This window comes from Cetorhinus maximus, unplaced genomic scaffold, assembly GCF_964194155.1.
Source record: "Cetorhinus maximus unplaced genomic scaffold, sCetMax3.hap1.1 HAP1_SCAFFOLD_2081, whole genome shotgun sequence".
Taxonomy (NCBI): Eukaryota; Metazoa; Chordata; class Chondrichthyes; order Lamniformes; family Cetorhinidae; genus Cetorhinus; species Cetorhinus maximus.
Genome location: NW_027598021.1, coordinates 1 through 21,087, shown reverse-complemented (window position 1 = coordinate 21,087; position 21,087 = coordinate 1). Strand labels below are relative to the sequence as shown.

Genomic DNA, 21,087 nt, shown 5'->3' with positions numbered 1-21,087 from the left:
ATTTTACCTGGGGACAAAGCTTCAGGCAGAGCAGTTGTGTCGCTGAGCCCACAGTTCACAAATGTCCAGAGTGCTGCCATGTGCTGCCACACAGAGAGACCAAATGAATGGGGTGCTGCAGCAAAGCAAGATGTCTCGATTTTTGCCGGCAGCGGCGATGGAAATGTGAGGTGAGTGCATGCAAAGAATGTGCAAAACACTCTGGCCTCTGTACGGATTCGACTCAAGACCTTCGGACGATGAGAGTGACACGCTGCCGAATGCGCTAAGAAGGCATGCTGTGACGCTTGGCAGATAGCAGAACCAATTAGGCCAGAGAACAAGGTACATCAGGCCACAATGCAATGCTTGCAGAAACCCTCGAGCTAGACATGAGTACGAGACGTCAGCCTCCGATCCGTAGTCAGTCACGTATGCCGTGACACCACAGGCCCAACCAGCAGAGAAAGCAGGTGGCTCGCAGTGCCCGAGTGTGTGGCATGAAGAGGCAGGTGAAGCCCTCGACGTCTAAAGGTGCATGGCCAACAAACAGCAAAGACTGTGGGCTTCAATGCTTCGCCTCGATTGCTCAGTTGATAGAGCGGAGGACTGGAGAGGAGAACATATCAAAGTCATCCTTAGGTCACTGCTCGAATGGCGAATAAACGGTGCGTGTGTGTGCGTGTGTGGTTTTCGAACAAACGTGTGGTAAGCAACGCTTAGCTGAAAGCAGAATTCTTAACTTGCTACCTAGATTACAGCATAACATGTTGCCGTCATGGCACAGGAGCCATCTTTCCCCGTCTGAAAACAGCCCGTACACGGCGGTGAGTCTTCTGCAGTTGCACCTGAAGAGCAGCAGGGGGCACCTTTGAGCAGCAATGCGTCCAATCACGGAGCACTGAGCTGAAAGCAAAAGAAGACTTCTATCACTGAGACAGGGCTCTCGGCTGCTCCCTCACACTTGTGGCGACTGCTAGTTTCTGCTCGACTTGCTTGGAATCTTCAAGCTCGGCTCTTCACTGTTTCTTTCATTGCCACTGTGGTTTAGCATCCTGCTGGTTCTGTAATCTGCTGCTGTTCATACATGCTGATTGGAGCGAATATGGCTGTGCTCAGGCCACAGGCCGACCCTATGCAGAATTGCTCTGCTGGCCCAGGATCGTCTTGGAGACAAGTGCTGAGGAGATCCTGGGCAGCAAGCGTGAGCAAAGCACCTGACTGTGTGGGGGAATTAGCTCAAGTGGTAGAACGCTCGCTTAGCATGTGAGAGGTAGTAGGATCGATGCCCACATTCTCCACTTTGGCGTTCCCCTCAGGGAAAGGCGTGAGACGCAGCAGTTTTTTTGTTGAGCCCACAGTTCACAAATCTGCAGAACCTCCATGTGCTGCTACAGAGCGAGGCCAAAAGTTTTGTGAGCGCAGCGGAAAGCAAGGTGTCTTGATGTTGCCAGCAGCAGAGTTGTAAATCTGATCTGAATGCAAGAAAAGAAGACACCAAGCACATTGCCCTCTCTGAGAATTGAACTCAGGACCTTCAGATTATGAGACTGACACACTGCCTACTGCACTAAGAAGGCACACTGCAAAACCCTCGTCAGCTGGGCTCAAGCCTGCGTGGGGGAATGAGATCAAATAGCAGAACGCTCACTTTGCATGTGTGTGGCAGTGAGACGGATGGCCACCTTCTCCGGTTTGCATTTTACCTGGGGACAAAGCATCAGGCAGAGCAGTTGTGTCGCTGAGCCCACAGTTCACAAATGTCCAGAGTGCTGCCATGTGCTGCCACACAGAGAGGCCAAATGAATGGGGTGCTGCAGCAAAGCAAGATGTCTCGATTTTTGCCGGCAGCGGCGATTGAAATGTGAGGTGAGTGCATGCAAAGAATGTGCAAAGCTATCTGGCCTGTGTGCGGATTCAACTCAAGACCTTCGGATGATGAGAGTGACACGTTGCCGACTGCGCTAAGAAGGCATGCTGTGACGCTTGGCAGATAGCAGAACCAATTAGGCCAGAGAACAAGGTACATCAGGCCACAATGCAATGCTTGCAGAAACCCTCGAGCTAGACATGAGTACGAGACGTCAGCCTCCGATCCGTAGTCAGTCACGTATGCCGTGACACCACAGGCCCAACCAGCAGAGAAAGCAGGTGGCTCGCAGTGCCCGAGTGTGTGGCATGAAGAGGCAGGTGAAGCCCCCGACGTCTAAAGGTGCATGGCCAACAAACAGCAAAGACTGTGGGCTTCAATGCTTCGCCTCGATTGCTCAGTTGATAGAGCGGAGGACTGGAGAGGAGAACATATCAAAGTCATCCTTAGGTCACTGCTCGAATGGCGAATAAACGGTGCGTGTGTGTGCGTGTGTGGTTTTCGAACAAACGTGTGGTAAGCAACGCTTAGCTGAAAGCAGAATTCTTAACTTGCTACCTAGATTACAGCATAACATGTTGCCGTCATGGCACAGGAGCCATCTTTCCCCGTCTGAAAACAGCCCGTACACGGCGGTGAGTCTTCTGCAGTTGCACCTGAAGAGCAGCAGGGGGCACCTTTGAGCATCAATGCGTCCAATCACGGAGCACTGAGCTGAAAGCAAAAGAAGACTTCTATCACTGAGACAGGGCTCTCGGCTGCTCCCTCACACTTGTGGCGACTGCTAGTTTCTGCTCGACTTGCTTGGAATCTTCAAGCTCGGCTCTTCACTGTTTCTTTCATTGCCACTGTGGTTTAGCATCCTGCTGGTTCTGTAATCTGCTGCTGTTCATACATGCTGATTGGAGCGAATATGGCTGTGCTCAGGCCACAGGCCGACCCTATGCAGAATTGCTCTGCTGGCCCAGGATCGTCTTGGAGACAAGTGCTGAGGAGATCCTGGGCAGCAAGCGTGAGCAAAGCACCTGACTGTGTGGGGGAATTAGCTCAAATGGTAGAGCACTCGCTTTGCATGCGAGAGGTAGTGGGATCGATGCCCACATTCTCCACTTTGGCGTCCTCCTAGGGCAAAGGCTTGAGAGGCGGCAGTTTCTTTGTTGAGCCCACAGTTCACAAATCTGCAGAACCTCCATGTGCTGCTACAGAGCGAGGCCAAAAGTTTTGTGAGCGCAGCGGAAAGCAAGGTGTCTTGATGTTGCCAGCAGCAGAGTTGTAAATCTGATCTGAATGCAAGAAAAGAAGACACCAAGCACATTGCCCTCTCTGAGGATTGAACTCAGGACCTTCAGATTATGAGACTGACACGCTGCCTACTGCGCTAAGAAGGCACACTGCAAAACCCTCGTCAGCTGGGCTCAAGCCTGCGTGGGGGAATTAGATCAAATAGCAGAACGCTCACTTTGCATGTGTGTGGCAGTGAGACGGATGGCCACCTTCTCCGGTTTGCATTTTACCTGGGGACAAAGCATCAGGCAGAGCAGTTGTGTCGCTGAGCCCACAGTTCACAAATGTCCAGAGTGCTGCCATGTGCTGCCACACAGAGAGGCCAAATGAATGGGGTGCGGCAGCAAAGCAAGATGTCTCGATTTTTGCCGGCAGCGGCGATGGAAATGTGAGGTGAGTGCATGCAAAGAATGTGCAAAGCTCTCTGGCCTCTGTGCGGATTCAACTCAAGACCTTCGGATGATGAGAGTGACACGTTGCCGACTGCGCTAAGAAGGCATGCTGTGACGCTTGGCAGATAGCATAACCAATTAGGCAAGAGTACAAGGTACATCAGGCCACAATGCATTGTTTGCAGAAACCTTCGAGCTAGACATGAGTACGAGACGTCAGCCTCCGATCCGTAGTCAGTCACGTATGCCGTGACACCACAGGCCCAACCAGCAGAGAAAGCAGGTGGCTCGCAGTGCCCGAGTGTGTGGCATGAAGAGGCAGGTGAAGCCCTCGACGTCTAAAGGTGCATGGCCAACAAACAGCAAAGACTGTGGGCTTCAATGCTTCGCCTCGATTGCTCAGTTGATAGAGCGGAGGACTGGAGAGGAGAACATATCAAAGTCATCCTTAGGTCACTGCTCGAATGGCGAATAAACGGTGCGTGTGTGTGCGTGTGTGGTTTTCGAACAAACGTGTGGTAAGCAACGCTTAGCTGAAAGCAGAATTCTTAACTTGCTACCTAGATTACAGCATAACATGTTGCCGTCATGGCACAGGAGCCATCTTTCCCCGTCTGAAAACAGCCCGTACACGGCGGTGAGTCTTCTGCAGTTGCACCTGAAGAGCAGCAGGGGGCACCTTTGAGCATCAATGCGTCCAATCACGGAGCACTGAGCTGAAAGCAAAAGAAGACTTCTATCACTTAGACAGGGCTCTCGGCTGCTCCCTCACACTTGTGGCGACTGCTAGTTTCTGCTCGACTTGCTTGGAATCTTCAAGCTCGGGCTCTTCACTGTTTCTTTCATTGCCACTGTGGTTTAGCATCCTGCTGGTGCTGTAAGCTGCTGCTGTTCGTACATGCTGATTGGAGCGAAGTATGGCTGTGCTCAGGCCGCAGGCCGACCCTATGCAGAATTGCTCTGCTGGCCCAGGATCGTCTTGGAGACAGGTGCTGATAAGATCCTGGGCAGCAAGTGTGAGCAAAGCACCCGACTGTGTGGGGGAATTAGCTCAAATGGTAGAGCGCTCGCTTAGCATGCGAGAGGTAGTGGGATCGATGCCCACATTCTCCACTTTGGCGTTCCCCTCAGGGAAAGGCTTGAGACGCAGCAGTTTTTTTGTTGAGCCCACAGTTCACAAATCTGCAGAACCTCCATGTGCTGCTGCAGAGCGAGGCCAAATGTTTTGCGAGCGCTGCGGCAAGCAAGGTGTCTTGATTTTTGCCAGCAGCAGAGTTGGAAATCTGATCTGAATGCAAGAAAAGAATGCACCGAGCCCTCTCTGAGGATTGAACTCAGGACCTTCAGATTATGAGACTGACACACTGCCTACTGCACTAAGATGGAACACTGCAAGGCCCTCGTCAGCTGGGCTCCAGCCTGCGTGGGGGAATTAGATCAAATAGCAGAACGCTCACTTTGCATGTGTGTGGCAGTGAGATGGATGGCCACCTTGTCCCGTTTACATTTTACCTGGGGACAAAGCTTCAGGCAGAGCAGTTGTGTCGCTGAGCCCACAGTTCACAAATGTCCAGAGTGCTGCCATGTGCTGCCACACAGAGAGGCCAAATGAATGGGGTGCTGCAGCAAAGCAAGATGTCTCGATTTTTGCCGGCAGCGGCGATGGAAATGTGAGGTGAGTGCATGCAAAGAATGTGCAAAACACTCTGGCCTCTGTACGGATTCAACTCAAGACCTTCGGATGATGAGAGTGACACGCTGCCGAATGCGCTAAGAAGGCATGCTGTGACGCTTGGCAGATAGCAGAACCAATTAGGCCAGAGAACAAGGTACATCAGGCCACAATGCAATGCTTGCAGAAACCCTCGAGCTAGACATGAGTACGAGACGTCAGCCTCCGATCCGTAGCCAGTCACGTTTGCCGTGACACCACAGGCCCAACCGGCAGAGAAAGCAGGTGGCTCGCAGTGCGCCAGTGTGTGGCATGAAGAGGCAGGTGAAGCCCTTGACGTCTGAAGGTGCATGGCCAACAAACAGCAAAGACTGTGGCCTTCAATGCTTCGCCTCGATTGCTCAGTTGATAGAGCGGAGAATTGGAGAGGAGAACGTATCAAAGTCATCCTTAGGTCAATGCTCGAATGGCTAATAAACGGTGCGTGTGTGGTTTTCGAACAAGCGTGTGGTAAGCAACGCTTAGCTGAAAGCAGAATTCTTAACTTGCTACCTAGATTACAGCATAACATGTTGCCGTCATGGCACAGGAGCCATCTTTCCCCGTCTGAAAACAGCCCGTACACGGCGGTGAGTCTTCTGCAGTTGCACCTGAAGAGCAGCAGGGGGCACCTTTGAGCAGCAATGCGTCCAATCACGGAGCACTGAGCTGAAAGCAAAAGAAGACTTCTATCACTGAGACAGGGCTCTCGACTGCTCCCTCACACTTGTGGCGACTGCTAGTTTCTGCTCGACTTGCTTGGAATCTTCAAGCTCGGCTCTTCACTGTTTCTTTCATTGCCACTGTGGTTTAGCATCCTGCTAGTTCTGTAATCTGCTGCTGTTCATACATGCTGATTGGAGCGAATATGGCTGTGCTCAGGCCACAGGCCGACCCTATGCAGAATTGCTCTGCTGGCCCAGGATCGTCTTGGAGACAAGTGCTGAGGAGATCCTGGGCAGCAAGCGTGAGCAAAGAACCTGACTGCGTGGGGGAATTAGCTCAAATGGTAGAGCGCTCGCTTAGCATGTGAGAGGTCGTGGGATCGATGCCCACATTCTCCACTTTGGCGTCCTCCTAGGGCAAAGGCTTGAGAGGCGGCAGTTTCTTTGTTGAGCCCACAGTTCACAAATCTGCAGAACCTCCATGTGCTGCTACAGAGCGAGGCCAAAAGTTTTGTGAGCGCAGCGGAAAGCAAGGTGTCTTGATGTTGCCAGCAGCAGAGTTGTAAATCTGATCTGAATGCAAGAAAAGAAGACACCAAGCACATTGCCCTCTCTGAGAATTGAACTCAGGACCTTCAGATTATGAGACTGACGCGCTGCCTACTGCGCTAAGAAGGCACACTGCAAAACCCTCGTCAGCTGGGCTCAAGCCTGCGTGGGGGAATGAGATCAAATAGCAGAACGCTCACTTTGCATGTGTGTGGCAGTGAGATGGATGGCCACCTTCTCCGGTTTGCATTTTACCTGGGGACAAAGCATCAGGCAGAGCAGTTGTGTCGCTGAGCCCACAGTTCACAAATGTCCAGAGTGCTGCCATGTGCTGCCACACAGAGAGGCCAAATGAATGGGGTGCGGCAGCAAAGCAAGATGTCTCGATTTTTGCCGGCAGCGGCGATGGAAATGTGAGGTGAGTGCATGCAAAGAATGTGCAAAGCTCTCTGGCCTGTGTGCGGATTCAACTCAAGACCTTCGGATGATGAGAGTGACACGTTGCCGACTGCGCTAAGAAGGCATGCTGTGACGCTTGGCAGATAGCAGAACCAATTAGGCCAGAGAACGAGGTACATCAGGCCACAATGCAATGCTTGCAGAAACCCTCGAGCTAGACATGAGTACGAGACGTCAGCCTCCGATCCGTAGTCAGTCACGTATGCCGTGACACCACAGGCCCAACCAGCAGAGAAAGCAGGTGGCTCGCAGTGCCCGAGTGTGTGGCATGAAGAGGCAGGTGAAGCCCCCGACGTCTAAAGGTGCATGGCCAACAAACAGCAAAGACTGTGGGCTTCAATGCTTCGCCTCGATTGCTCAGTTGATAGAGCGGAAGACTGGAGAGGAGAACATATCAAAGTCATCCTTAGGTCACTGCTCGAATGGCGAATAAACGGTGCGTGTGTGTGCGTGTGTGGTTTTCGAACAAACGTGTGGTAAGCAACGCTTAGCTGAAAGCAGAATTCTTAACTTGCTACCTAGATTACAGCATAACATGTTGCCGTCATGGCACAGGAGCCATCTTTCCCCGTCTGAAAACAGCCCGTACACGGCGGTGAGTCTTCTGCAGTTGCACCTGAAGAGCAGCAGGGGGCACCTTTGAGCAGCAATGCGTCCAATCACGGAGCACTGAGCTGAAAGCAAAAGAAGACTTCTATCACTGAGACAGGGCTCTCGGCTGCTCCCTCACACTTGTGGCGACTGCTAGTTTCTGCTCGACTTGCTTGGAATCTTCAAGCTCGGGCTCTTCACTGTTTCTTTCATTGCCACTGTGGTTTAGCATCCTGCTGGTGCTGTAAGCTGCTGCTGTTCGTACATGCTGATTGGAGCGAAGTATGGCTGTGCTCAGGCCGCAGGCCGACCCTATGCAGAATTGCTCTGCTGGCCCAGGATCGTCTTGGAGACAGGTGCTGATAAGATCCTGGGCAGCAAGTGTGAGCAAAGCACCCGACAGTGAGGGGGAATTAGCTCAAATGGTAGAGCGCTCGCTTAGCATGCGAGAGGTAGTGGGATCGATGCCCACATTCTCCACTTTGGCGTTCCCCTCAGGGAAAGGCTTGAGACGCAGCAGTTTTTTTGTTGAGCCCACAGTTCACAAATCTGCAGAACCTCCATGTGCTGCTGCAGAGCGAGGCCAAATGTTTTGCGAGCGCTGCGGCAAGCAAGGTGTCTTGATTTTTGCCAGCAGCAGAGTTGGAAATCTGATCTGAATGCAAGAAAAGAATGCACCGAGCCCTCTCTGAGGATTGAACTCAGGACCTTCAGATTATGAGACTGACACACTGCCTACTGCACTAAGATGGAACACTGCAAGGCCCTCGTCAGCTGGGCTCCAGCCTGCGTGGGGGAATTAGATCAAATAGCAGAACGCTCACTTTGCATGTGTGTGGCAGTGAGATGGATGGCCACCTTGTCCAGTTTGCATTTTACCTGGGGACAAAGCTTCAGGCAGAGCAGTTGTGTCGCTGAGCCCACAGTTCACAAATGTCCAGAGTGCTGCCATGTGCTGCCACACAGAGAGACCAAATGAATGGGGTGCTGCAGCAAAGCAAGATGTCTCGATTTTTGCCGGCAGCGGCGATGGAAATGTGAGGTGAGTGCATGCAAAGAATGTGCAAAACACTCTGGCCTCTGTACGGATTCGACTCAAGACCTTCGGACGATGAGAGTGACACGCTGCCGAATGCGCTAAGAAGGCATGCTGTGACGCTTGGCAGATAGCAGAACCAATTAGGCCAGAGAACAAGGTACATCAGGCCACAATGCAATGCTTGCAGAAACCCTCGAGCTAGACATGAGTACGAGACGTCAGCCTCCGATCCGTAGTCAGTCACGTATGCCGTGACACCACAGGCCCAACCAGCAGAGAAAGCAGGTGGCTCGCAGTGCCCGAGTGTGTGGCATGAAGAGGCAGGTGAAGCCCTCGACGTCTAAAGGTGCATGGCCAACAAACAGCAAAGACTGTGGGCTTCAATGCTTCGCCTCGATTGCTCAGTTGATAGAGCGGAGGACTGGAGAGGAGAACATATCAAAGTCATCCTTAGGTCACTGCTCGAATGGCGAATAAACGGTGCGTGTGTGTGCGTGTGTGGTTTTCGAACAAACGTGTGGTAAGCAACGCTTAGCTGAAAGCAGAATTCTTAACTTGCTACCTAGATTACAGCATAACATGTTGCCGTCATGGCACAGGAGCCATCTTTCCCCGTCTGAAAACAGCCCGTACACGGCGGTGAGTCTTCTGCAGTTGCACCTGAAGAGCAGCAGGGGGCACCTTTGAGCAGCAATGCGTCCAATCACGGAGCACTGAGCTGAAAGCAAAAGAAGACTTCTATCACTGAGACAGGGCTCTCGGCTGCTCCCTCACACTTGTGGCGACTGCTAGTTTCTGCTCGACTTGCTTGGAATCTTCAAGCTCGGCTCTTCACTGTTTCTTTCATTGCCACTGTGGTTTAGCATCCTGCTGGTTCTGTAATCTGCTGCTGTTCATACATGCTGATTGGAGCGAATATGGCTGTGCTCAGGCCACAGGCCGACCCTATGCAGAATTGCTCTGCTGGCCCAGGATCGTCTTGGAGACAAGTGCTGAGGAGATCCTGGGCAGCAAGCGTGAGCAAAGCACCTGACTGTGTGGGGGAATTAGCTCAAGTGGTAGAACGCTCGCTTAGCATGTGAGAGGTAGTAGGATCGATGCCCACATTCTCCACTTTGGCGTTCCCCTCAGGGAAAGGCGTGAGACGCAGCAGTTTTTTTGTTGAGCCCACAGTTCACAAATCTGCAGAACCTCCATGTGCTGCTACAGAGCGAGGCCAAAAGTTTTGTGAGCGCAGCGGAAAGCAAGGTGTCTTGATGTTGCCAGCAGCAGAGTTGTAAATCTGATCTGAATGCAAGAAAAGAAGACACCAAGCACATTGCCCTCTCTGAGAATTGAACTCAGGACCTTCAGATTATGAGACTGACACACTGCCTACTGCACTAAGAAGGCACACTGCAAAACCCTCGTCAGCTGGGCTCAAGCCTGCGTGGGGGAATGAGATCAAATAGCAGAACGCTCACTTTGCATGTGTGTGGCAGTGAGACGGATGGCCACCTTCTCCGGTTTGCATTTTACCTGGGGACAAAGCATCAGGCAGAGCAGTTGTGTCGCTGAGCCCACAGTTCACAAATGTCCAGAGTGCTGCCATGTGCTGCCACACAGAGAGGCCAAATGAATGGGGTGCTGCAGCAAAGCAAGATGTCTCGATTTTTGCCGGCAGCGGCGATTGAAATGTGAGGTGAGTGCATGCAAAGAATGTGCAAAGCTATCTGGCCTGTGTGCGGATTCAACTCAAGACCTTCGGATGATGAGAGTGACACGTTGCCGACTGCGCTAAGAAGGCATGCTGTGACGCTTGGCAGATAGCAGAACCAATTAGGCCAGAGAACAAGGTACATCAGGCCACAATGCAATGCTTGCAGAAACCCTCGAGCTAGACATGAGTACGAGACGTCAGCCTCCGATCCGTAGTCAGTCACGTATGCCGTGACACCACAGGCCCAACCAGCAGAGAAAGCAGGTGGCTCGCAGTGCCCGAGTGTGTGGCATGAAGAGGCAGGTGAAGCCCCCGACGTCTAAAGGTGCATGGCCAACAAACAGCAAAGACTGTGGGCTTCAATGCTTCGCCTCGATTGCTCAGTTGATAGAGCGGAGGACTGGAGAGGAGAACATATCAAAGTCATCCTTAGGTCACTGCTCGAATGGCGAATAAACGGTGCGTGTGTGTGCGTGTGTGGTTTTCGAACAAACGTGTGGTAAGCAACGCTTAGCTGAAAGCAGAATTCTTAACTTGCTACCTAGATTACAGCATAACATGTTGCCGTCATGGCACAGGAGCCATCTTTCCCCGTCTGAAAACAGCCCGTACACGGCGGTGAGTCTTCTGCAGTTGCACCTGAAGAGCAGCAGGGGGCACCTTTGAGCAGCAATGCGTCCAATCACGGAGCACTGAGCTGAAAGCAAAAGAAGACTTCTATCACTGAGACAGGGCTCTCGGCTGCTCCCTCACACTTGTGGCGACTGCTAGTTTCTGCTCGACTTGCTTGGAATCTTCAAGCTCGGGCTCTTCACTGTTTCTTTCATTGCCACTGTGGTTTAGCATCCTGCTGGTGCTGTAAGCTGCTGCTGTTCGTACATGCTGATTGGAGCGAAGTATGGCTGTGCTCAGGCCGCAGGCCGACCCTATGCAGAATTGCTCTGCTGGCCCAGGATCGTCTTGGAGACAGGTGCTGATAAGATCCTGGGCAGCAAGTGTGAGCAAAGCACCCGACTGTGTGGGGGAATTAGCTCAAATGGTAGAGCGCTCGCTTAGCATGCGAGAGGTAGTGGGATCGATGCCCACATTCTCCACTTTGGCGTTCCCCTCAGGGAAAGGCTTGAGACGCAGCAGTTTTTTTGTTGAGCCCACAGTTCACAAATCTGCAGAACCTCCATGTGCTGCTGCAGAGCGAGGCCAAATGTTTTGCGAGCGCTGCGGCAAGCAAGGTGTCTTGATTTTTGCCAGCAGCAGAGTTGGAAATCTGATCTGAATGCAAGAAAAGAATGCACCGAGCCCTCTCTGAGGATTGAACTCAGGACCTTCAGATTATGAGACTGACACACTGCCTACTGCACTAAGATGGAACACTGCAAGGCCCTCGTCAGCTGGGCTCCAGCCTGCGTGGGGGAATTAGATCAAATAGCAGAACGCTCACTTTGCATGTGTGTGGCAGTGAGATGGATGGCCACCTTGTCCAGTTTGCATTTTACCTGGGGACAAAGCTTCAGGCAGAGCAGTTGTGTCGCTGAGCCCACAGTTCACAAATGTCCAGAGTGCTGCCATGTGCTGCCACACAGAGAGGCCAAATGAATGGGGTGCTGCAGCAAAGCAAGATGTTTCGATTTTTGCCGGCAGCGGCGATGGAAATGTGAGGTGAGTGCATGCAAAGAATGTGCAAAACACTCTGGCCTCTGTACGGATTCAACTCAAGACCTTCGGACGATGAGAGTGACACGCTGCCGAATGCGCTAAGAAGGCATGCTGTGACGCTTGGCAGATAGCAGAACCAATTAGGCCAGAGAACAAGGTACATCAGGCCACAATGCAATGCTTGCAGAAACCCTCGAGCTAGACATGAGTACGAGACGTCAGCCTCCGATCCGTAGTCAGTCACGTATGCCGTGACACCACAGGCCCAACCAGCAGAGAAAGCAGGTGGCTCGCAGTGCCCGAGTGTGTGGCATGAAGAGGCAGGTGAAGCCCTCGACGTCTAAAGGTGCATGGCCAACAAACAGCAAAGACTGTGGGCTTCAATGCTTCGCCTCGATTGCTCAGTTGATAGAGCGGAAGACTGGAGAGGAGAACATATCAAAGTCATCCTTAGGTCACTGCTCGAATGGCGAATAAACGGTGCGTGTGTGTGCGTGTGTGGTTTTCGAACAAACGTGTGGTAAGCAACGCTTAGCTGAAAGCAGAATTCTTAACTTGCTACCTAGATTACAGCATAACATGTTGCCGTCATGGCACAGGAGCCATCTTTCCCCGTCTGAAAACAGCCCGTACACGGCGGTGAGTCTTCTGCAGTTGCACCTGAAGAGCAGCAGGGGGCACCTTTGAGCAGCAATGCGTCCAATCACGGAGCACTGAGCTGAAAGCAAAAGAAGACTTCTATCACTGAGACAGGGCTCTCGGCTGCTCCCTCACACTTGTGGCGACTGCTAGTTTCTGCTCGACTTGCTTGGAATCTTCAAGCTCGGGCTCTTCACTGTTTCTTTCATTGCCACTGTGGTTTAGCATCCTGCTGGTGCTGTAAGCTGCTGCTGTTCGTACATGCTGATTGGAGCGAAGTATGGCTGTGCTCAGGCCGCAGGCCGACCCTATGCAGAATTGCTCTGCTGGCCCAGGATCGTCTTGGAGACAGGTGCTGATAAGATCCTGGGCAGCAAGTGTGAGCAAAGCACCCGACAGTGTGGGGGAATTAGCTCAAATGGTAGAGCGCTCGCTTAGCATGTGAGAGGTAGTGGGATCGATGCCCACATTCTCCACTTTGGCGTCCTCCTAGGGCAAAGGCTTGAGAGGCGGCAGTTTCTTTGTTGAGCCCACAGTTCACAAATCTGCAGAACCTCCATGTGCTGCTACAGAGCGAGGCCAAAAGTTTTGTGAGCGCAGCGGAAAGCAAGGTGTCTTGATGTTGCCAGCAGCAGAGTTGTAAATCTGATCTGAATGCAAGAAAAGAAGACACCAAGCACATTGCCCTCTCTGAGAATTGAACTCAGGACCTTCAGATTATGAGACTGACGCGCTGCCTACTGCGCTAAGAAGGCACACTGCAAAACCCTCGTCAGCTGGGCTCAAGCCTGCGTGGGGGAATGAGATCAAATAGCAGAACGCTCACTTTGCATGTGTGTGGCAGTGAGACGGATGGCCACCTTCTCCGGTTTGCATTTTACCTGGGGACAAAGCATCAGGCAGAGCAGTTGTGTCGCTGAGCCCACAGTTCACAAATGTCCAGAGTGCTGCCATGTGCTGCCACACAGAGAGGCCAAATGAATGGGGTGCGGCAGCAAAGCAAGATGTCTCGATTTTTGCCGGCAGCGGCGATGGAAATGTGAGGTGAGTGCATGCAAAGAATGTGCAAAGCTCTCTGGCCTGTGTGCGGATTCAACTCAAGACCTTCGGATGATGAGAGTGACACGTTGCCGACTGCGCTAAGAAGGCATGCTGTGACGCTTGGCAGATAGCAGAACCAATTAGGCCAGAGAACAAGGTACATCAGGCCACAATGCAATGCTTGCAGAAACCCTCGAGCTAGACATGAGTACGAGACGTCAGCCTCCGATCCGTAGTCAGTCACGTATGCCGTGACACCACAGGCCCAACCAGCAGAGAAAGCAGGTGGCTCGCAGTGCCCGAGTGTGTGGCATGAAGAGGCAGGTGAAGCCCCCGACGTCTAAAGGTGCATGGCCAACAAACAGCAAAGACTGTGGGCTTCAATGCTTCGCCTCGATTGCTCAGTTGATAGAGCGGAGGACTGGAGAGGAGAACATATCAAAGTCATCCTTAGGTCACTGCTCGAATGGCGAATAAACGGTGCGTGTGTGTGCGTGTGTGGTTTTCGAACAAACGTGTGGTAAGCAACGCTTAGCTGAAAGCAGAATTCTTAACTTGCTACCTAGATTACAGCATAACATGTTGCCGTCATGGCACAGGAGCCATCTTTCCCCGTCTGAAAACAGCCCGTACACGGCGGTGAGTCTTCTGCAGTTGCACCTGAAGAGCAGCAGGGGGCACCTTTGAGCAGCAATGCGTCCAATCACGGAGCACTGAGCTGAAAGCAAAAGAAGACTTCTATCACTGAGACAGGGCTCTCGGCTGCTCCCTCACACTTGTGGCGACTGCTAGTTTCTGCTCGACTTGCTTGGAATCTTCAAGCTCGGGCTCTTCACTGTTTCTTTCATTGCCACTGTGGTTTAGCATCCTGCTGGTGCTGTAAGCTGCTGCTGTTCGTACATGCTGATTGGAGCGAAGTATGGCTGTGCTCAGGCCGCAGGCCGACCCTATGCAGAATTGCTCTGCTGGCCCAGGATCGTCTTGGAGACAGGTGCTGATAAGATCCTGGGCAGCAAGTGTGAGCAAAGCACCCGACTGTGTGGGGGAATTAGCTCAAATGGTAGAGCGCTCGCTTAGCATGCGAGAGGTAGTGGGATCGATGCCCACATTCTCCACTTTGGCGTTCCCCTCAGGGAAAGGCTTGAGACGCAGCAGTTTTTTTGTTGAGCCCACAGTTCACAAATCTGCAGAACCTCCATGTGCTGCTGCAGAGCGAGGCCAAATGTTTTGCGAGCGCTGCGGCAAGCAAGGTGTCTTGATTTTTGCCAGCAGCAGAGTTGGAAATCTGATCTGAATGCAAGAAAAGAATGCACCGAGCCCTCTCTGAGGATTGAACTCAGGACCTTCAGATTATGAGACTGACACACTGCCTACTGCACTAAGATGGAACACTGCAAGGCCCTCGTCAGCTGGGCTCCAGCCTGCGTGGGGGAATTAGATCAAATAGCAGAACGCTCACTTTGCATGTGTGTGGCAGTGAGATGGATGGCCACCTTGTCCAGTTTGCATTTTACCTGGGGACAAAGCTTCAGGCAGAGCAGTTGTGTCGCTGAGCCCACAGTTCACAAATGTCCAGAGTGCTGCCATGTGCTGCCACACAGAGAGACCAAATGAATGGGGTGCTGCAGCAAAGCAAGATGTCTCGATTTTTGCCGGCAGCGGCGATGGAAATGTGAGGTGAGTGCATGCAAAGAATGTGCAAAACACTCTGGCCTCTGTACGGATTCGACTCAAGACCTTCGGACGATGAGAGTGACACGCTGCCGAATGCGCTAAGAAGGCATGCTGTGACGCTTGGCAGATAGCAGAACCAATTAGGCCAGAGAACAAGGTACATCAGGCCACAATGCAATGCTTGCAGAAACCCTCGAGCTAGACATGAGTACGAGACGTCAGCCTCCGATCCGTAGTCAGTCACGTATGCCGTGACACCACAGGCCCAACCAGCAGAGAAAGCAGGTGGCTCGCAGTGCCCGAGTGTGTGGCATGAAGAGGCAGGTGAAGCCCTCGACGTCTAAAGGTGCATGGCCAACAAACAGCAAAGACTGTGGGCTTCAATGCTTCGCCTCGATTGCTCAGTTGATAGAGTGGAGGACTGGAGAGGAGAACATATCAAAGTCATCCTTAGGTCACTGCTCAAATGGCGAATAAACGGTGCGTGTGTGTGCGTGTGTGGTTTTCGAACAAACGTGTGGTAAGCAACGCTTAGCTGAAAGCAGAATTCTTAACTTGCTACCTAGATTACAGCATAACATGTTGCCGTCATGGCACAGGAGCCATCTTTCCCCGTCTGAAAACAGCCCGTACACGGCGGTGAGTCTTCTGCAGTTGCACCTGAAGAGCAGCAGGGGGCACCTTTGAGCATCAATGCGTCCAATCACGGAGCACTGAGCTGAAAGCAAAAGAAGACTTCTATCACTGAGACAGGGCTCTCGGCTGCTCCCTCACACTTGTGGCGACTGCTAGTTTCTGCTCGACTTGCTTGGAATCTTCAAGCTCGGGCTCTTCACTGTTTCTTTCATTGCCACTGTGGTTTAGCATCCTGCTGGTGCTGTAAGCTGCTGCTGTTCGTACATGCTGATTGGAGCGAAGTATGGCTGTGCTCAGGCCGCAGGCCGACCCTATGCAGAATTGCTCTGCTGGCCCAGGATCGTCTTGGAGACTGGTGCTGATAAGATCCTGGGCAGCAAGTGTGAGCAAAGCACCCGACAGTGTGGGGGAATTAGCTCAAATGGTAGAGCGCTCGCTTAGCATGTGAGAGGTAGTGGGATCGATGCCCACATTCTCCACTTTGGCGTCCTCCTAGGGCAAAGGCTTGAGAGGCGGCAGTTTCTTTGTTGAGCCCACAGTTCACAAATCTGCAGAACCTCCATGTGCTGCTACAGAGCGAGGCCAAAAGTTTTGTGAGCGCAGCGGAAAGCAAGGTGTCTTGATGTTGCCAGCAGCAGAGTTGTAAATCTGATCTGAATGCAAGAAAAGAAGACACCAAGCACATTGCCCTCTCTGAGAATTGAACTCAGGACCTTCAGATTATGAGACTGACGCGCTGCCTACTGCGCTAAGAAGGCACACTGCAAAACCCTCGTCAGCTGGGCTCAAGCCTGCGTGGGGGAATGAGATCAAATAGCAGAACGCTCACTTTGCATGTGTGTGGCAGTGAGATGGATGGCCACCTTCTCCGGTTTGCATTTTACCTGGGGACAAAGCATCAGGCAGAGCAGTTGTGTCGCTGAGCCCACAGTTCACAAATGTCCAGAGTGCTGCCATGTGCTGCCACACAGAGAGGCCAAATGAATGGGGTGCGGCAGCAAAGCAAGATGTCTCGATTTTTGCCGGCAGCGGCGATGGAAATGTGAGGTGAGTGCATGCAAAGAATGTGCAAAGCTCTCTGGCCTGTGTGCGGATTCAACTCAAGACCTTCGGATGATGAGAGTGACACGTTGCCGACTGCGCTAAGAAGGCATGCTGTGACGCTTGGCAGATAGCAGAACCAATTAGGCCAGAGAACAAGGTACATCAGGCCACAATGCAATGCTTGCAGAAACCCTCGAGCTAGACATGAGTACGAGACGTCAGCCTCCGATCCGTAGTCAGTCACGTATGCCGTGACACCACAGGCCCAACCAGCAGAGAAAGCAGGTGGCTCGCAGTGCCCGAGTGTGTGGCATGAAGAGGCAGGTGAAGCCCCCGACGTCTAAAGGTGCATGGCCAACAAACAGCAAAGACTGTGGGCTTCAATGCTTCGCCTCGATTGCTCAGTTGATAGAGCGGAGGACTGGAGAGGAGAACATATCAAAGTCATCCTTAGGTCACTGCTCGAATGGCGAATAAACGGTGCGTGTGTGTGCGTGTGTGGTTTTCGAACAAACGTGTGGTAAGCAACGCTTAGCTGAAAGCAGAATTCTTAACTTGCTACCTAGATTACAGCATAACATGTTGCCGTCATGGCACAGGAGCCATCTTTCCCCGTCTGAAAACAGCCCGTACACGGCGGTGAGTCTTCTGCAGTTGCACCTGAAGAGCAGCAGGGGGCACCTTTGAGCAGCAATGCGTCCAATCACGGAGCACTGAGCTGAAAGCAAAAGAAGACTTCTATCACTGAGACAGGGCTCTCGGCTGCTCCCTCACACTTGTGGCGACTGCTAGTTTCTGCTCGACTTGCTTGGAATCTTCAAGCTCGGGCTCTTCACTGTTTCTTTCATTGCCACTGTGGTTTAGCATCCTGCTGGTGCTGTAAGCTGCTGCTGTTCGTACATGCTGATTGGAGCGAAGTATGGCTGTGCTCAGGCCGCAGGCCGACCCTATGCAGAATTGCTCTGCTGGCCCAGGATCGTCTTGGAGACAGGTGCTGATAAGATCCTGGGCAGCAAGTGTGAGCAAAGCACCCGACTGTGTGGGGGAATTAGCTCAAATGGTAGAGCGCTCGCTTAGCATGCGAGAGGTAGTGGGATCGATGCCCACATTCTCCACTTTGGCGTTCCCCTCAGGGAAAGGCTTGAGAGGCAGCAGTTTTTTTGTTGAGCCCACAGTTCACAAATCTGCAGAACCTCCATGTGCTGCTGCAGAGCGAGGCCAAATGTTTTGCGAGCGCTGCGGCAAGCAAGGTGTCTTGATTTTTGCCAGCAGCAGAGTTGGAAATCTGATCTGAATGCAAGAAAAGAATGCACCGAGCCCTCTCTGAGGATTGAACTCAGGACCTTCAGATTATGAGACTGACACACTGCCTACTGCACTAAGATGGAACACTGCAAGGCCCTCGTCAGCTGGGCTCCAGCCTGCGTGGGGGAATTAGATCAAATAGCAGAACGCTCACTTTGCATGTGTGTGGCAGTGAGATGGATGGCCACCTTGTCCAGTTTGCATTTTACCTGGGGACAAAGCTTCAGGCAGAGCAGTTGTGTCGCTGAGCCCACAGTTCACAAATGTCCAGAGTGCTGCCATGTGCTGCCACACAGAGAGGCCAAATGAATGGGGTGCTGCAGCAAAGCAAGATGTTTCGATTTTTGCCGGCAGCGGCGATGGAAATGTGAGGTGAGTGCATGCAAAGAATGTGCAAAACACTCTGGCCTCTGTACGGATTCAACTCAAGACCTTCGGACGATGAGAGTGACACGCTGCCGAATGCGCTAAGAAGGCATGCTGTGACGCTTGGCAGATAGCAGAACCAATTAGGCCAGAGAACAAGGTACATCAGGCCACAATGCAATGCTTGCAGAAACCCTCGAGCTAGACATGAGTACGAGACGTCAGCCTCCGATCCGTAGTCAGTCACGTATGCCGTGACACCACAGGCCCAACCAGCAGAGAAAGCAGGTGGCTCGCAGTGCCCGAGTGTGTGGCATGAAGAGGCAGGTGAAGCCCTCGACGTCTAAAGGTGCATGGCCAACAAACAGCAAAGACTGTGGGCTTCAATGCTTCGCCTCGATTGCTCAGTTGATAGAGCGGAGGACTGGAGAGGAGAACATATCAAAGTCATCCTTAGGTCACTGCTCGAATGGCGAATAAACGGTGCGTGTGTGTGCGTGTGTGGTTTTCGAACAAACGTGTGGTAAGCAACGCTTAGCTGAAAGCAGAATTCTTAACTTGCTACCTAGATTACAGCATAACATGTTGCCGTCATGGCACAGGAGCCATCTTTCCCCGTCTGAAAACAGCCCGTACACGGCGGTGAGTCTTCTGCAGTTGCACCTGAAGAGCAGCAGGGGGCACCTTTGAGCAGCAATGCGTCCAATCACGGAGCACTGAGCTGAAAGCAAAAGAAGACTTCTATCACTGAGACAGGGCTCTCGGCTGCTCCCTCACACTTGTGGCGACTGCTAGTTTCTGCTCGACTTGCTTGGAATCTTCAAGCTCGGGCTCTTCACTGTTTCTTTCATTGCCACTGTGGTTTAGCATCCTGCTGGTGCTGTAAGCTGCTGCTGTTCGTACATGCTGATTGGAGCGAAGTATGGCTGTGCTCAGGCCGCAGGCCGACCCTATGCAGAATTGCTCTGCTGGCCCAGGATCGTCTTGGAGACAGGTGCTGATAAGATCCTGGGCAGCAAGTGTGAGCAAAGCACCCGACTGTGTGGGGGAATTAGCTCAAATGGTAGAGCGCTCGCTTAGCATGCGAGAGGTAGTGGGATCGATGCCCACATTCTCCACTTTGGCGTTCCCCTCAGGGAAAGGCTTGAGACGCAGCAGTTTTTTTGTTGAGCCCACAGTTCACAAATCTGCAGAACCTCCATGTGCTGCTGCAGAGCGAGGCCAAATGTTTTGCGAGCGCTGCGGCAAGCAAGGTGTCTTGATTTTTGCCAGCAGCAGAGTTGGAAATCTGATCTGAATGCAAGAAAAGAATGCACCGAGCCCTCTCTGAGGATTGAACTCAGGACCTTCAGATTATGAGACTGACACACTGCCTACTGCACTAAGATGGAACACTGCAAGGCCCTCGTCAGCTGGGCTCCAGCCTGCGTGGGGGAATTAGATCAAATAGCAGAACGCTCACTTTGCATGTGTGTGGCAGTGAGATGGATGGCCACCTTGTCCAGTTTGCATTTTACCTGGGGACAAAGCTTCAGGCAGAGCAGTTGTGTCGCTGAGCCCACAGTTCACAAATGTCCAGAGTGCTGCCATGTGCTGCCACACAGAGAGGCCAAATGAATGGGGTGCTGCAGCAAAGCAAGATGTTTCGATTTTTGCCGGCAGCGGCGATGGAAATGTGAGGTGAGTGCATGCAAAGAATGTGCAAAACACTCTGGCCTCTGTACGGATTCAACTCAAGACCTTCGGACGATGAGAGTGACACGCTGCCGAATGCGCTAAGAAGGCATGCTGTGACGCTTGGCAGATAGCAGAACCAATTAGGCCAGAGAACAAGGTACATCAGGCCACAATGCAATGCTTGCAGAAACCCTCGAGCTAGACATGAGTACGAGACGTCAGCCTCCGATCCGTAGTCAGTCACGTATGCCGTGACACCACAGGCCCAACCAGCAGAGAAAGCAGGTGGCTCGCAGTGCCCGAGTGTGTGGCATGAAGAGGCAGGTGAAGCCCTCGACGTCTAAAGGTGCATGGCCAACAAACAGCAAAGACTGTGGGCTTCAATGCTTCGCCTCGATTGCTCAGTTGATAGAGCGGAGGACTGGAGAGGAGAACATATCAAAGTCATCCTTAGGTCACTGCTCGAATGGCGAATAAACGGTGCGTGTGTGTGCGTGTGTGGTTTTCGAACAAACGTGTGGTAAGCAACGCTTAGCTGAAAGCAGAATTCTTAACTTGCTACCTAGATTACAGCATAACATGTTGCCGTCATGGCACATGAGCCATCTTTCCCCGTCTGAAAACAGCCCGTACACGGCGGTGAGTCTTCTGCAGTTGCACCTGAAGAGCAGCAGGGGGCACCTTTGAGCAGCAATGCGTCCAATCACGGAGCACTGAGCTGAAAGCAAAAGAAGACTTCTATCACTGAGACAGGGCTCTCGGCTGCTCCCTCACACTTGTGGCGACTGCTAGTTTCTGCTCGACTTGCTTGGAA

General features: G+C 52.3%; 14 non-coding genes across 14 annotated transcripts; 8 read left to right on the top strand and 6 right to left on the bottom strand.

The window, feature by feature from the left end:
- Positions 1 to 1,486: 1,486 nt before the first annotated feature.
- trnam-cau (transfer RNA methionine (anticodon CAU)) lies at positions 1,487 to 1,559 on the bottom strand. The gene has a single exon. It is a non-coding gene; the product is annotated as a tRNA-Met (tRNA).
- Positions 1,560 to 2,885: 1,326 nt separating this feature from the next.
- trnaa-ugc (transfer RNA alanine (anticodon UGC)) lies at positions 2,886 to 2,958 on the top strand. The gene has a single exon. It is a non-coding gene; the product is annotated as a tRNA-Ala (tRNA).
- Positions 2,959 to 3,164: 206 nt separating this feature from the next.
- On the bottom strand, positions 3,165 to 3,237 carry trnam-cau (transfer RNA methionine (anticodon CAU)). Its single transcript has one exon. It is a non-coding gene; the product is annotated as a tRNA-Met (tRNA).
- A 1,328-nt stretch (positions 3,238 to 4,565) lies between these two features.
- Positions 4,566 to 4,638, top strand: trnaa-agc (transfer RNA alanine (anticodon AGC)). Its single transcript has one exon. It is a non-coding gene; the product is annotated as a tRNA-Ala (tRNA).
- A 1,589-nt stretch (positions 4,639 to 6,227) lies between these two features.
- On the top strand, positions 6,228 to 6,300 carry trnaa-agc (transfer RNA alanine (anticodon AGC)). Its single transcript has one exon. It is a non-coding gene; the product is annotated as a tRNA-Ala (tRNA).
- A 206-nt stretch (positions 6,301 to 6,506) lies between these two features.
- On the bottom strand, positions 6,507 to 6,579 carry trnam-cau (transfer RNA methionine (anticodon CAU)). Its single transcript has one exon. It is a non-coding gene; the product is annotated as a tRNA-Met (tRNA).
- Positions 6,580 to 7,907: 1,328 nt separating this feature from the next.
- trnaa-agc (transfer RNA alanine (anticodon AGC)) lies at positions 7,908 to 7,980 on the top strand. Its single transcript has one exon. It is a non-coding gene; the product is annotated as a tRNA-Ala (tRNA).
- Positions 7,981 to 9,858: 1,878 nt separating this feature from the next.
- On the bottom strand, positions 9,859 to 9,931 carry trnam-cau (transfer RNA methionine (anticodon CAU)). The gene has a single exon. It is a non-coding gene; the product is annotated as a tRNA-Met (tRNA).
- Positions 9,932 to 11,259: 1,328 nt separating this feature from the next.
- Positions 11,260 to 11,332, top strand: trnaa-agc (transfer RNA alanine (anticodon AGC)). The gene has a single exon. It is a non-coding gene; the product is annotated as a tRNA-Ala (tRNA).
- A 1,880-nt stretch (positions 11,333 to 13,212) lies between these two features.
- trnam-cau (transfer RNA methionine (anticodon CAU)) lies at positions 13,213 to 13,285 on the bottom strand. Its single transcript has one exon. It is a non-coding gene; the product is annotated as a tRNA-Met (tRNA).
- A 1,328-nt stretch (positions 13,286 to 14,613) lies between these two features.
- trnaa-agc (transfer RNA alanine (anticodon AGC)) lies at positions 14,614 to 14,686 on the top strand. Its single transcript has one exon. It is a non-coding gene; the product is annotated as a tRNA-Ala (tRNA).
- A 1,880-nt stretch (positions 14,687 to 16,566) lies between these two features.
- trnam-cau (transfer RNA methionine (anticodon CAU)) lies at positions 16,567 to 16,639 on the bottom strand. Its single transcript has one exon. It is a non-coding gene; the product is annotated as a tRNA-Met (tRNA).
- Positions 16,640 to 17,967: 1,328 nt separating this feature from the next.
- Positions 17,968 to 18,040, top strand: trnaa-agc (transfer RNA alanine (anticodon AGC)). The gene has a single exon. It is a non-coding gene; the product is annotated as a tRNA-Ala (tRNA).
- Positions 18,041 to 19,641: 1,601 nt separating this feature from the next.
- Positions 19,642 to 19,714, top strand: trnaa-agc (transfer RNA alanine (anticodon AGC)). The gene has a single exon. It is a non-coding gene; the product is annotated as a tRNA-Ala (tRNA).
- The last annotated feature ends 1,373 nt before the right edge of the window (positions 19,715 to 21,087 follow it).